This window comes from Lates calcarifer, linkage group LG9 (genome assembly GCF_001640805.2).
Source record: "Lates calcarifer isolate ASB-BC8 linkage group LG9, TLL_Latcal_v3, whole genome shotgun sequence".
Taxonomy (NCBI): Eukaryota; Metazoa; Chordata; class Actinopteri; family Centropomidae; genus Lates; species Lates calcarifer.
The window spans coordinates 13,585,962-13,598,252 of NC_066841.1; the positions used below are offsets into that span (position 1 = coordinate 13,585,962).

At 40.4% G+C, this 12,291-nt stretch overlaps 1 protein-coding gene across 1 annotated transcript in view; it reads left to right on the top strand.

Moving 5' to 3' along the window:
* Positions 1-3,634: 3,634 nt before the first annotated feature.
* ctif (CBP80/20-dependent translation initiation factor) overlaps positions 3,635-12,291 on the top strand; it is a 49,358-nt gene continuing 40,701 nt past the window's right edge. Inside the window, 1 exon segment of the mRNA XM_051072930.1 lies at positions 3,635-3,824. The gene's annotated coding sequence lies outside the window, so the exon portion shown is untranslated.

Genomic DNA, 12,291 nt, shown 5'->3' on the forward strand with positions numbered 1-12,291 from the left:
GAGGCACAAATATTGCAAAAAATGAACCTTTCCCCCTCACCCATTTCCTATTTTATTGTTCTTTTTGGTGTGCCCTCCTGTTTCAAAATAAGCAACTTTAGCCACTGAGATATTGTGATCTAAAAATGGCTGACATGCAGAATTATAAGGCTTTGTGCTTTCAAACAATGTCTATTTTGTCACGGTTGAGTTAGAATTCCTCCCACCCCAACCAGTATTCAGGTCATTTCTTTCTAAGAGGTTAAGTTTATGGGGGTGAATCTACATGTGGGTTACAGTAGATCTATGATTTACAGCACATTATAATAGCACTGCTGAGTACACAACAGTCCTATGATCTGTCTACTGCCCCCACCTGCTGGTTAGAAAGCTATCATGTTTTTGTTACTCAACAAATTGAACCCTGGCCAATCCCAGTGTGTTTATTTGTCTGAGTGTTAATGTGTGTGTGTGTGTGTGTGTGTGTGTGTGTGTGTGTGTGCGCGCGCGCGTATGTGTGTGCCTGTGTGCATGTTTTACACAAAGATATGTTCAGTCACTTCCACCCACTTAGTTTCTCTCTATCTGGTTCACAGTGATCTTTCTCCCACACCTATCTCCTGCACTCATTCGACCTAACAATAAAAGAGCAGAACTGCAGCTGACTGCTGCATCAGAGCCGCTGGCCTAATGAACTTCACAGACTGACAAGCACAAGTAATCAGCCGCCCCATTAGAAAACCTGCATGTTACAATAATAACGGCTTACTGGCCAGTGTTGTTTATATCACACCGTTGCTCTCGCAAAGCCACAGGAGGGGAGAGTCTGTGACCTTAAGAGCTGTGGGGCCTGTACTGTCTAATTCCATGTTTATGGTTTTGCCTTTTATAACACACACAGACGGAGCTGCCCAGGCCACAAGCACACGGAAATATCATCATGCGCCCTCTCCACTGCTAATTGGTGCCTTGGTACCATCCCTCTGGTGAGGATTCAGCTTTGTGCAGGGCGACCTGAGGAGTAACGCCAATGTCAGCTTTTGCCTCTCTTCCTCTCACTCCACAGAATTTGCTGTGAGACCTTCAAACCAACATTAAAGTATATATTTATATTAACAAAGTTCACTTTACCAAAATAAATTTGTAACACGATGTATATTTATATGTAAATTCATATATATTCATAAACTGTTGGCACTGCCTACAAAGAAATGTGACTGAGATCATTGACTTGCTTGCTCACATTCTATACATTTCCAACTAAACACAATAAAATGATAACATTTCCATCTCCTCTGTGGGTGTCTTTATTATTATTAAATACACAGTACTGAAAAGGTACATTCAGGGTGGAAAAAAAAGAAGAAAAGATTATTTTTTTGAACAACTTTTCAAGGATTGCGTGCCATGCAACAGGAGTTGACATTTTTAGAACATTGAAATTATACAGCATTATGGTTCCCTTGGCAACAGTGCAAATGACTTTGAATCTCACCAACTTTTACAACTTAGCTTCACGCAAGCCTTAAATCTGCAGTTTTATAGACTCATAGATTTAAAACAGATATGAGATTTATAAGACAGAGAATGAATTATGAATTCAATGCATTGAAAGCAAAGACATTACATCTTCTAACCTCTTCTCTACCTCAGATTCAGTTCACAAACAGCCAGTGCAGATTTCAGAATAGCACATCAAGGGTTTTACTTTTTCCAGCCTCACACATATCAAAAGATGAAAGCTATAGGTGAGCACATGTGAGGGGAGGTGATATAAATGGAGCGTGTGCACAGAGACAATGCACATCAGCAGTATGGGAGGGAAATGGAGGGCTGAGTGGCTTGCGGTGCTGTGGGTGATGTGAAGAGGACAACAAAGTAATTATGGGACGACTAAGGTATAGACATAGAACTGGGCAAGGGAGTGAGAAGGAATGGGAGGCTGAAAGGAGGAAGATGAATCTGGGGGAGGGGGGGTTGGAAGGTGGAGGGGGTGTAGTGACCTGCTGGAGTCTCCATCACGGCGTGGTGGTTAATTAGCCTCTGACTGTGGTGGGAAATACATTCTGCACCTGTCTGGAGCAGAGGAGGGGGTCCTTCCTCTCAACTGTCTGTTTACCTGTCCATGCAGACTTATCTACCCATCTTTTAATTCAGAGTTTAGTTCATCTGTCTGCCTGAAACAGATAGTCAGGCACAGAAAGCCTGACTATCTGTTTCATGTTCATATGCAGATCTGTCAGTCAGTCTGTCTGAGCTCTATCTTCCAACTGTCTACCATATTGACTAAGGACCCTGATAAATCCTTGTGGTATGCATATTCATATCATGTAAAAATCCACACATCTACAGAATCACACGCACACACATACACTGGAGAGGGTTCCTGTAACTGCACTTCTCTCATTTTCCACAAGGGGTCATAATTATATTGAAAAGATTCCTCAGAAAGTTCAGTAGTCATTTGTGCTGGGTTTACAAGGTGGGCTTACTACTAAGGGAAAGAAGAGGGGAAATAATTTAAACATATTTTACCAATTGAATTAGAACAGTCATTAGCAAAACAAAAATATAACCACAAGTCATAAATGGAAATATGTCTGCAACAGCTGCTATCAATAGTTTCAACTGACAAAAAAAGAACAGAGAACAAAGTTGGATTGTTGGATAAGACCATTTAATTTGTCAAATCAACTAGTGCATGTACATAGTTTGTTGTCACCTTAGGGGCTGTCACCTCACACCTCAAGTTTATTTTATCTATTTATTCATTCATTTAACAAATCTCTAGAATAACAGATATGTTCAGCTATTAAAGAAAAAAACTTTGCCTTTACATGCCAATTTCCAATTTTACAATAAAGGTAAAATTATAGGTAAAAAAATAATATAAATAAATAAAAATAAAAAAGTAAATAAATTCATAAATAAGAAATTTATAAAATTCTTTAAATTACATCATCAAGTGGTGAAAGAAGTACTCAGATCTTTTACTTTTAGTAAAAGCAGCAACACCTCAGTCTGAGTACTACAAATAAAATGTATGCAGAATTTTATTTTGGTAAAAGTACAAAAACTATTAGCATTAAAATATCCCCTTTATGTATAATGCCCTTTTGCAGAATTATATATATTTTAATTTTGGATATTGCATTAATTTATGTATCAATTTAATGTTGCATCTAATAAAGGCGGGGCTAATTTTAATTTGTTAATATACTGCTGGGTAATTTGATCTATAATAATATTATGAATCTTCACAGTAGTAAAGGAGTCAAAAGTACTATATATTGTATGAAATATTTGCCTCTGCAATGTAGAGTAGTGGCATAAAGTAGCAGAAAATGGAAGTACAGTTCTTGTATGTGTAACCTACTTATGTTACTTTCCATCAATGGCTACCATAATAGGCTTAAATTATAGTTAGAATTTTTTCTCCAAAATTTAAAAGGTCAGAAAACTGCTAATATTTGTCTTCAGTTTAATTCATTACCTGGTGCTGTATCAAAACAATTTTCCCTGAGGGTGAGGAGGCAATAATAATGGGTTGTGTGACACTTAAAACCAGTTATTAATCAAGAATCTAAACAAGCGATAATTAGTTCAATATTGAACTACGTTTCCCACAATGCTCCACTCCTGAGTGCACGTGTCAACGCTACCAGCAGACCGGACTGAACGTCACATTCCTGCATTCCCTCTTTCCTTAGTCTGGGACGTCAGAGTTACCATTAGATAGATAATCCTCTTTCCCTCTTCTGTTTTTGAGAAACACACCCATGACACGGCGGATTTGATCTCAGGAGGTGATCCCGGGTTCCCCAGGAGTCAGAATCTCGCATCGGGTAAGGATTTATCCCAATTTAAGCCGGGTGAAGGTGTGTGTCGGTGGGAGAGCAATAACCGTGGTAACCAGATAATAGTTTTATATGATGCGTTGGATTTGCAGCGAGTTGTCGCTGTGAATGACCTGGTTTTACTCTGACTTCAACCGGCAGACCTGTTGATATAGCACAGTTGACGGAGAGTGGTGTGAAGCCCGTAATATGTGGCCTGTTGTTGTTTACTGTTGGGCTTGGGAGCTAGCTAATGTTAGCCGGCTGGTTAGCCGCAAAGCTTGCGTCACCATTGTTACCAGTGATACGCGGGCAGGGAAGACACACCAGGGCGTGAAGGCGCCTCCAGATGTGGCTTTATTACTTTGACAGGGACATTGTGGTGCAGTCATTTGGATAACGTTACCATAAACGTATTGTTAGGATACACCACTTGGCTAGCGGACAGCACTAGCATCCCAGACAGCATGGGCGTGGTTATGGGAATGCAAAATATATATTTAAAAGAACTATAGCTAAGGTCGAGGTCACTTCATATAATCAGCTTTGTATACAGATTGGTTTCAGTAACGTTACGTTACACTTGCAAGACAGGAATGGCAGGAATAGCCGTTCAAAATGTTTGATGTCAGTCTGCCCTGTAAAGGAACTGAGATTGGTGCAGATCTGTAGCCTGTATCAGCTGTTGACCATCACAACAAAGACCAGGGCCATAGCTGCTAGTCAGGACAGAGGCAAATCACTCTATACATTCAACTCATATTTAAAATAGGATCTGTCATCTTAACTGAAACAGTTGAATGCAGGAGGTTGCTTTGGTTAGCTTGCATAGTGATAACTGACTTAGCACAGGATGGGACAAACCTAAACCATGTGGAACGAGCAATGGAAAGAACATGTCCTTGCAACTTAAAAATCTGTCAGATACGTTAAGTTATAAAAGTCTCAAAACTTGCAGTGGTCTATCCTATAGGACTCCTGGCAGTTGTTTTTATTGTATGTTTAAATCCAGTTTGCTTGTAACATTCCTGAGATTCCTGCTGTTCAGAGACTGATTGAATCAGAGTGACTTTACAGAGGTAAAGGAATGTTTTGCTTGCCACCACAAGTCACATATCCGATACCCTCCTAACTTGACTAAGACAGGATTTGACACACTTTAATGCCAAAAAGTAGGAATAAAATTTCTCTTCAACAAAGGGCTTTCCCAGCAGAGAACAGGTTAATAAATTAATGATCTGATTGAGCTAATCCTGTTAAGAGGAACACGTGTCTTGGTCTTTACAGTGTATGATCCATGACCAGGTTGCTGACATTACTGTGGTGCCACAACCAGAGGCATACATGTAGATTCAGTAGTCTGCCAAGTGGTAAGTCAGGTTCAGCCAGTGTCTCGTCCTGCACCCAGCAGTCATTGTAAAAAGACACTTAACTTGGCTGAGTGCCTGTTGTCTAAATCTGCCCAGCCTGATCAAGTCATTTGTCAACTTTTGTAACCCTCATGGACAATACAATGTCAAACATGTATAGATTAATTAAAAATACATTACTCATAAGATAGATGAAGCCTTGTGGCTTCAATTGGCACACCACTTTCATCTAGCCTTTAATGTTTTAGGAACTCACCTCACTACATCACAGCAACAGTCCAGTTTATTCTTGAAAGTTAACTGTTGAGCAGTGAACTACAAAAACTACAGTGGTCTTGTAACAGTACTAGAAAAGTGAGTTATCACTTATGTTTAATTTTGGCCTGAAAGGCAGCTTCATTTAGACCATCTAAGCAGAGTCAGCACAGCGTCATCACCCCTGTGATTTCCACTCCCAGCACATACGAGCACTGCATTGATGCAACGAATGGCCAAGTCTGCAAACTCTGCCCCCAGAGGTCAAACAGGGGCAGGAAATGAAAGAATGATCCCAGGATATTGGCAACAAATACTGGTACCAGAGTAGCACCATGTAACTTGTAACCTCTATGCCACATGTCAAAGCGAACGCCTAGAAATGGGGCAGTGTTTAGAGTTGTTTTGATGCACATCCATTTATACGCATGCAGTATTTTGAAGAATGCGGAGGAGCAGTGAACACAGCTGCATGTTATGGAGAGAGTGGGAGTAGCCTGCAGAAAACTGGAACACCCTGAGTCAGGCTGCGTAGCAAAGATCTAGCCTCATTTCAGTGGGAACTGCTGCTCATTACAATGCCTGTAGTGTGTGGATGAGTGAGTTGGAAAAGAGAGAAAGGGGAGAGAGGGAGACCACACCGGTCACACGATTGAGGAAAACATACAGTAGCTTCCGCGAGAGGAGAGATATCAGGTGACGGTTTAAAGCTGACAATGTAAGGCCTTTAGCTTAGTGCAGAAATGCAGAGTAGTTCTCTGGCATAGTTTTGGAAACAAGCAGTTGTGGTCTTATATGGTTGACCTTTTGTTCTCAGAGTTACTTGTTTTGTCATCATCCCATGTGTTCAACCCTAACCAATAATGGCCACTGCTTTGTTACAGATCAACCTTTGTTGTCTCTCTTTTCACTTTTGTTGCCACTCAGCTCTGAGGCCTCAGAACTTCTACCTACAGTCCATGCACATTGTGAAGGCTGTGAGCTGTATTACACACCCTCAGTTGTTTGCCAGGACTCTGTGCGTGTGTGTATTTGTGAATCTGGACTGAATGGCATTGTTGGGCTACAGTCCCAACAGTTCCACAGTACTGCACATGCCCAATCCTCTCCCATTAGGTCACTACATGGGCATAGGGGGTACAATGGGGCTATTGTTTTAGGTGTACACACACATACACACACCCTTGGACCCCACTGTGTGGCATGTGCTGGCTATCTTCTGTTGGCTTGTTCCTCTAGATTCAGGTCATTCAGCTCCTGTACTATGAATAAACACATTTACTCACAACAGCTTGTTACAATGAATGGGAGGCAGGGATGACAACAGACTCCTTTAAAGCTGGTTTGTAATTTTAGCCCTTCAAAGACATATTTTAATGCAGTGATCAACCTTGCACCTGTTCCAACTTTCTGCATGATTTTGTAAATGCCACTATATTTATGGCACCTATTGCTCTTGACAGGGGCCAATTAAGGATATATTTAAAGGTGATTGTCACTGGCTACAGACATTTTCCACACCATTGCAAGAGAATGAAACAGGAGTTGCACATGATGTGAATGGAGCCACTTTGATTTGAAACTTTGCTACTATTTCAGGCACATTTTGTACTAGCACCACACATCTAATTGTTGCTGAAATTTCAGTTTTGTGTTCATGCTACAGAGGAAGAGAGGCTACACAATGTTGTCCAGATTTCATACCGTATGGGCATTATACTTTCCACTGATGGTGTACAAAATACTAAAGGATACTATACAAAACAAGACTCAGAGGTTTTATTTGTCACATGCTCATACAGTATGTGCAGTGAAATACAGGGTAGCGTTCTCTTGAGGCAGTGCTAAGAAGGCTGGTATTCACAACAACAAAATTGTGCATCTGTAGTTTTCACAGAACCGGCTCTTATGCGTTCAGTGTACACATAATGTACATTATATAAACATTCACAACAGAAAAAACAAGATGTCTGGTTGTTCCATTTGATTTTAAACACACACTCACATGTTAGCAAATATGTCAAATGAATGCTGCTATCCTGCTCTCAAAAATAGACTACTCCAAAGTATATATAAACCCAAGTGTTAGTTTGTTAATACAGCCCATCAGTAGTAGACCAGATTAGCTGTGTTAGCAGCTCTCGCTGCATGGGGTGAGAACATTGACTTGGACTCCTACTGGGGAGATTGGGTCTCATGTTCAACTTTGTTTGGGTTGTAAGGATTATGCTTCTTACTCTCTGGCTGTTGTGTAACCATATTAAAGACTGTAAATCACTGATGGCCCAGGGCTTGTTTTGCTTTGTTGATGAGTGGAGGAGTGTCCACTGAAGTGGTATTGTGTCTTTGGACCCCAAGGAATTGTGGTTTATATGGTTGTTATGCTTCATGTTACAGTTTCATACCGAAATTTCTTTTATTAGTTATAAATCTTGAGAACAGCAAATTATCAATAATTTATCATTGTTATTTCATTTTTCTGATCCATATTATACTTACATTAACTATAAAATTCTGATCTTGCTTAAATCATTATATTTTAACAAATTAGGGTGCTCCCAGTAGAGTTGAACTGTCTTTAGCAAATCAAAAACCACAGAGAAACAGTAGAAGAAAGAAGGGGAAGCAGGTCATTAATGGAGGAAAAAGGCTTTTTAAAAATATATCCTGCCACAGAGCATACATGGTGTAGATTGGCATTTGTCTCTGCCTCTCTAACAAAGAAACAGTGTGCTGTCCAGTGCCATGCTGTGTCTGTCTGGCTAGTTTAGTATCTGTCTGGTTGATGCTGGGCTTTGGGCACAGTCTTCAGCTCGGTCACACTGCAGTACACACTGCGTTACATTTTACAGTGCTGATCCGTCTCTGCTGACCTGTGTGTCAGGAATCACCACCTTACTGTACAGTATTTTGCACACTTCAGTTTCATAGGGCGTTACTCTGTGTTTCCTCAGGTCATACAAAAGGCTTCAGTAATAATGTGCTCAGCAGTGGTTGGTTGAAAACTAAGGTCACATGAAACCTAAGCCTGGTTCCTGACCTCTGAAACACCACCCACATCTCTGATTTGTTCAGCGATTCAAACAGAATGAATCAGTAACGTAAAACTAAATGTTTGACCTGAAAAACACTACTTGATTTAGTGAGTATGGAGAGGGCTAGATGATATTGCCATAACTATATAACTGAATAGGGTTAGTGTTGGATACTGATATGCCAATATGTAAGTGTGGCCAGGACAGTGTAGCACACAGCTCTTTGTTGTAACAGCTGGTAAACTTGAGGGAAAGGGTGGAGACAGGAAGGAGCAGGGGAGGAGTCAGGGTATGTGGGATGGGGGACTGAAAGATGTAGTTTGAGAAGGGGAAGGAGAGTGGGACAGGCAAACAAAGATGGAAAGAGGCTGCCTACAACCAGCAGACAATACACATGGAAAATTTCACAGCGTGATGACCACTGCAACAAATTGCTTCTGTTTGACTGACTCTGTTTCTTTCTTTCTTCATTCCACAATTAGTTTAAAGCTTTGGTTATTAGTCACTCTGAAAGTGCTTGCTCATGGTGGAAATTGTTGGGTCTCTCTCTGTAAATATAATAATATAGAAAGTACAGTCTAGACCTGCTCTATATGAAAAGCACCTGGAGATAACTTCTGTTGTGATTTGGCACTTTATAAATAAAATTTAATTGAATTGAAACTGCAGCCATTAATCAATTAAACAAATATTTGACAGACATTGAATCTGCAAATACTTTGATAATCGATAATTCACAAGTTTCAGCTATTTGTGAATATTTGTCTTTGTCTCTGATGTTAAACTAAATCCTGGGGTTTTGGGTGATGGTCGGACAAAACAAGCACATTTTTTTCCCATACCACTTTTTCACGTGCAGTGGTACTCCCCAAGACCTTTACACAGACTTTGATGTGTAAAATTCCTACACTTCCTCTTCAATCAAAAAGCTAATCAACAGATTAATCAATAATGAATATGATCATAGTTGCAGCCGTAACCCATTCTCTTTTTGTGTGATTGTGGAAGGACAAGCTGAGAGATCGTTACTACAAAGTTAAAATGCAAGTTTTTATGAATGCTATCCCTCATCATTTGCATCGGTCTACTGTAATGTGAGAGCCTGTATCATTGAACCATTGTAAAGCATATGCACTTCCAAGATGCTATTTGTGCTCCTGTCCTTGCAGAGTCAGTTTCTCTGTTTAGCCAAAGATCAGAGGGGCCACCAGCCTGCTGTCCATATCTGTGTTTGTTTTTCTCATGTATGCCATAAACAGTAACCTTGTCTTTATTTGACTGAGATGAATCCCCTGCTTTAGTCTCCTCCCAACCTCCTGCCCTCTCATGCAGCCTGCAGGGATAACAGTGGTTTGGCTTGTTGACTCTCACATGAGCAAATTTATGCTTCCATGGAACATCAAACTGATATTATGTTAGGAAGGCAAACTTGTTTTCACCTCTACCATAAGAACTTTGATGTTATTGCTGCTAATCTGAAAGATAAACCCTCTGTGAAAGCAAAGTAAATGTAGACACAAGACAGCACATTTCAGAAGTTCCCAGTGTAGACTGCAGGTTTGGAGCAATGTGTTACGAAACACAGCAGGATAGAGAGGACTTTGAGTCCCATTTCACATACAACGGACCAGTCCTATTATAATGTATAACCAGTATTTACTTTGGATACTGAAGCTGATGTCATTTTTTTACTTTAATGCATGCACAGTCCTGGTGATTTGTCAGTCCTGAACAGTAAGCACATGAAATACTATTATAAAGAAACTGACTGATACCAAGGCAAAAAGACAGATAACTAGGTAAGAGCTGCAATGATTGATGGGTCAATGACTATTGGCAGCTTCCCCTCAGGCAGTAAATTTACACTACATGTCAAGGACAACAGTAGGACATCAGACTGGACTCAATCCCCTACCAATACACAGCAATTAACCTAGTGTTGCAAACATCTAGACACCTATTACTGAATGCTTCTCCATTCACTTGTTTGGAATCAATGCAAGTCGTCTCTATACACTTCAGCGCTTTTGAAATGAACAAACTGAGATGTAAATGTAAGTCTTTTGAAAGCTGTTTTCTCCTGCTTTGTGTAAACAGTTGTGGAAAAAATATTAACACCATGCCAGTCACTCAGCAGCCTCAAACCATTACCTTACAGCTGAATCAACACCAGTACTGACACAATGATACTATAAGTTAAGTTAAGCTTGTTTTTCTTGTTAAAATCAAATTTAGTGCAGGGCTGTTGTGTTGGTGTGCATTACAAGCTGGCAACTTAATGGAGTTAGACGCTGCACAATTGTACAGTGCATGTTCAACTGAGAATAGATTCTTGACTTTATATAGCTGTAAAGTCTCCACATGTTAATGTTTGGAGATATTTGTTTGTCTGCCAAGTGTGCTCTGTGGTGTCAGTAGGTTGTTAGTGCTGGTGGAGACTGGGTTGGCTGTGGAACTGGAGGGTGGCATGACTTGGAGGACTGTGTGACATCTGTCTTATTTGATCTGAGCTAACAGACTTTGGCGTGTGACATCAGTGTTGTGTGTTTGGGGGCAGCACATGATTTAACCCATGATTTTCCTGGGACAGGAATAGGACAAAAATGGGGCCAGTGGTTCAGTTTGAATTTGTCTTGTGCTCCCCAATTACCAAGAATGTTTAAATGCATTTTTCATTAGAAAAAAATAAATCAATAAAAAAAGAAGATATAAATCTCAACTTGAATTCAAAGATGATTTTTGTGCAAGTGTGCAGTACATGCTTTTATTTGTACATGTGAACATGCATATGTAGTTGTTTAAGTCGGTTATGTATTGCTGTACATGTGCTGCTTTGTTTTTCCTGAAGGTAAAAAGCTTCTTCAGGGCACTTGGTCTAAGCGCTGATGCTTCTGTAGTCTGCTAGCTGCAAATCACCAGGCTAATCAAAGCTTTGGCATCAACGTATGGATGGATTATACTATTGACACTAGATCAGAGTAGGACATATTGACCGTGCTGCATATTATGAAGGGATTACAGCATTAGTCCTGGTTGTACATAAAGGAAAGCAGCAGGTTAGTCCTGAGTAGGGAGATTCTCAAGAGCTAAAATGTCCTTGAGCAGGAGACTGGTTTAAGTTCCAGTCTGGCTCAGCAGGGATGCTGCCTTGTCGATGACCCTGAGGTCTGATCTTCTAATGGAGTGTTTCCCTCTTGGTATTATTAGCGCAGTATAATAGTTGTAAACATATTTGTTGGAATTACTGGTACTCTGAAACTCTAAAATGAGTATTTTATTGGTGTTTTTGTTCTGTTTAACTAGTGTGATCTAATTTCTCTCTGCACTTTGTTGTGTTGTTTTTAAAAATGATGTTGATAAGACACCACATAGTGCAGCAGTTACTGAGATCAGGCTCAATGTAAAAAACAGACTGAGGACAGTCTTTAGGATATAAAACTCCGTATTACCATGGCATTAAATAGCCCTGTTGCCAAAACCAAAACAAAGGCTTTAGACCTTGTGTAGCTGCTGTAGCTGACTTGTTGGCTGCAAACGCACAGGGCTCCCCAGTGAGTCCCCAGGGCTCAGCAGATACCATTCTGCGTGCTCCAGGGCCATAAATCCTCTTTGCATGGCTGGTGATCAAGCCATGATGTAAAGGAGCTTAGTAGCAATAGACAGACAGGCAGGAAGCTGCTTCGCTGTTGGCCAGAGGTCAGGTGATCACACACAACACCGACAGCACTGAGAGTGAGAGAGAGTGATAACAGGAAAGAGGTGGAAAAACAAAGAGAGAAATGGACTTGAGGAGGTGTGTGAATGACGACACCAGAG